Source organism: Hylobates moloch, unplaced genomic scaffold (assembly GCF_009828535.3).
Source record: "Hylobates moloch isolate HMO894 unplaced genomic scaffold, HMol_V3 SCAFFOLD_4, whole genome shotgun sequence".
In the NCBI taxonomy this organism is placed as follows: domain Eukaryota; kingdom Metazoa; phylum Chordata; class Mammalia; order Primates; family Hylobatidae; genus Hylobates; species Hylobates moloch.
The window spans coordinates 10,889,707-10,893,535 of NW_026652279.1; positions in this window are offsets into that span (position 1 = coordinate 10,889,707).

Sequence of the window (3,829 nt, forward strand, 5' to 3'; positions counted from 1 at the left end):
AGAGTCAGAAATACAAATATACACTATGAATCTGGATGGCTGGATAGAGGGAAGTGATCATGTTCAAAAATGTATATATATATATATATATATATATATATATACACACATACACATCTCCTTTTATGGAGTGGGACAAGAATGATATTTGGAATCAAAAGTAACTGATTTTAAATTCTTCGCAGTTATGAGCTAGGAGACCCTTATTCACTTCTATTTCTTCATTTATAAAGTAGGCATAACACTATTCACCTTGTGAGACGGATAATTAAGTAAAATCCAGAGTGGCTCTCAAAATACAGTTTCTGATCAACATCACTTGGGAATTTTTTTAACACAAATTTTCAGTGCCCCCCCCCCCCGACTCCGCCGCCGCCCTCCAGCCTTCTGCAAAGCTTGGGGTGATTCTCCTCTGGTAAAATTTGAGAGCCACTGAAATGGAGTACATAAAGCCTGATGGGTACTCAGTAAATGTAGCTGCCTTTACTATACTGTAATATTTAATCTCCTCTTGTCCTTGTTTTCAGTGACCCTTAAGGAAAGCTTGTCCTTTATGGTCCCCCAATTAGGTTCAGTTCAATAGCATTCACTGAGCTGAAAGTCAGTGCCAGGCAGTGAGTGTGGGAATAGAGTTCACAGTCCATATCAAGAGATACCAGCCTCCTTCTGCATCACATGTCTCAGTATCAACTATGAAACCACTTTTTCTTGCCCAGACAACTCCACAGATGGTTTCACTGAGGATTTAACCTCAGTGCTTATCAAAATGGGCTCTTGTAGTCTGAACCCCCAACAATACTGGATACCCTTTGATTAGTGGTAATGAGCATTACAACCCTTCAGATGGTGAAAAGCAGCAGGCACCTTAAAGGCCACCTAGTCCAGTCGCACCCATTTCACAGGGGAGGAAAGTGAGTCCTAGGGATAGAATAGAGCCAGCCGATGAAGAAGTCTGCAAAGGCATCTGGCCCCGCATCTGCTTGCTTTGAGACTAACACCCTGACTCACCATAGTGATATTTTGATAAATGACACCAGGCACTCTCACTGGCTTAGATTGATTGACGGATTAGAAATAGCCATCTGCCCTTGCCAGGAATGAAAGCAACAGAGACATGCAAGCAAAACCTTCAACAGATTTATTTTACTTCAAATGGAACATACCAAAACAATTAGACTATCTGCTATGGTTTTTAAACAGACAGATAGTCTGAATGGTCCTATCTAGACACACCAGTCCCATTATAAAAGCCCCACGAAGCAGGGCTCAGCTTTCCACGCCTGTAATGCGGGCTACTTGGGAGGCTGAGGTGGGAGAACTGCTTGAGCCCAGGAGTTTAAAACCAGCCTGGGCAACATAGCGAGACCCTGTCTCTAAAAATAATAATAAATTAAAGCTCCAGAAAGACCTCTACAGTGAATCTGACCCCTCCCTCCCCGGAATGAACACTAACAAAGAGCTGCTACTAATAGCATTTCGAACAGTTACTGGAAAAAAGAAATGAGTCATTACGTGTTCATTTTTATTTAAAATAATTTAACAAAGGTAGAAATGTTTAGAGAAAAGTCTCCCATACCGCAAAGAGAGAAACAGGGTTAACATTTTGGGAGGGAGGCAGAAGGGAATCATGCCATAAACAGCTTTCTCTGTCTTTTTAGAATTTCTTTATTTATGTTTAAACCTCTTTAGAGGTTTAAACAAATAACTCTTTCTTGGGTATCAATTGCCTGTGATCAAGGAGTAATCATATTGTTACTAGTACACTCTTGACAGCTTTTGGTCATGTGGTTCTGAGCAGTTTGAAGATAAAGTTCTTGGTCATAGCTTCTAATACTCATAAATCTCACCAACAGGTGTGGGGCCGCACTGGAGTTCCCACTCTCATCTTTACCAAGATGATTTACTCAGCTTGCCCACAGTGCTGCTTCTTGACATTCTGAAGCCCTGGGGAATTCCTCCACACCCTCTGACTTCGTGTAACTGAGCACTGAGGCTCAGTGCGTCTCTATTTAGCACTCCTCTCACTGTCTCATATTTAACTAGTGTTTCCACTGGATTGCAGAAGTTTTGAAGGCAGAGCAGGATTACATCTTTCTCCTCTTTAAAACAAAAAACAAAAAACAAAAAACCCACAGTGCTTTCACAGAGCCTCGAAAGAACTCGAAATACTTGTTGGCATTGTACTGAATATTCTCAACCTTTTCCCCCTACCCAGATACAACCACAACAATAAAATTGGAGCAAGGTACAGAAAAGTCAGCAGATGTTTATAATGAAAGCATAGAAAACAAATCAGATTAAAGCACTATTAATAGCAGACATGAATCATGGGCTATCCTATTGCTAATAACAATAGTAGTAACATGTAACTGTGAACCTTTATTATACACTAAGCATTTCCTATACATTCTCTCACTTATCCTCATCTATGTGGCAAATGTTCCATTATCCCCACTTAACACATGAAGACACTGAGGCTGGGAGAGATTAAGTAATTCCTCCAAAGTCACCTGCCAGAGAGGAAGGAGCTGGGACTCTAATTTTGCTTTCTCTGACTTCACACCATCCCATTTTTCCAGAATCAAGAAAACGTGAGCACTCAGGAATATTTTCACATTTTAAACTTTATTCAAACAGCAGCACATAAGATATATCTTAGCACTAATTCCACGCAATCACCAAATTTTCCTAAACACCAGTAGTAGTAGTAATTTCTTAGAGTCATTGTAAGCTCCTTAACTGTCTTCTGAATTAATAAGGAAAATTAAATTATGTTTTCTAGACTTTGCATTAGTATATTTCATTACTTTCCAAGTTTTCAAAAATTGGTGATCTGAGTAGAGTGAATTCACCTTGTCTAAGCCACTTAGGGGCTTAGAGACTCTGTTATCTTAGAAATCTTCACCTTGGAATTCTACCTATTACATTATACAATCAAACAAACTACTTTTATCTCATGCATTATACCAATCAGCCCCTTAACTGAAAAAAGATGATCCTTGGAAGCTTAGAAGAGAATTTACAACGAATACATCTTTTGCCAGGTCTTTGGGCTGGGATACAAAACATCACGTTATCTATGAATATATTGTGGTCCCTCAGTGAAAGTTGTCACCAAATATTGCAATAAAACTAAGAAAACTTTTGAAGCGGAATGCATATTTCTGCCCAGAAAATGCTGGATGCAGAACAACTAGTTCACTGCAGACAACTGTTTGCTTTAAAATGTAAGCAACATGCCCAGCTCAGGACCGAAGTGGCCAGAGTGCCTACTTTATCACTTTATCAGAATGGCACAGCAGTCCAACAATTTAGCCTGGAGAGAACAGAGATGAAGAACAAAGAAGAGAAGTGAAAAAAACAAACCAGCCCTTATGTTCTACATGACCTTCTTTCCCATTTTGCCAATCTGATTTCACACATAGTGACTCATGGTGAAACAGAGAAAACATGGGATTGCATTCAGATGTGTAGAGGTTAGTAAGACTTAGTTTTCAAAAGCAGCTCATTCTCCATTAACACCGTAGTCACCTTCCATTTCATTTCACTTAGATTGACATCTGCACAGCTGCCAAAATTTTTCTTCTAGGTAAACCTTCAAAAAAGGTATTTCAAAGGAGGCAGCGGGTATTCGGACTGCTAGAAAAGGCATTGCCACCTCCCTTCAGTCAGGGGATTTCCGCTAGTTGCTTTCTGTCATTTCATCTCTATTCTGCACTCAGTCCCTTGTTCTGTCTCGAGGTTCCTGTTTTCCTGTACCCAACCAAGAGCCAATCAAGAAGTAAAGACGAGCAAACACGCCCGCCCACTCCCAATTTCCTTTGCCTTG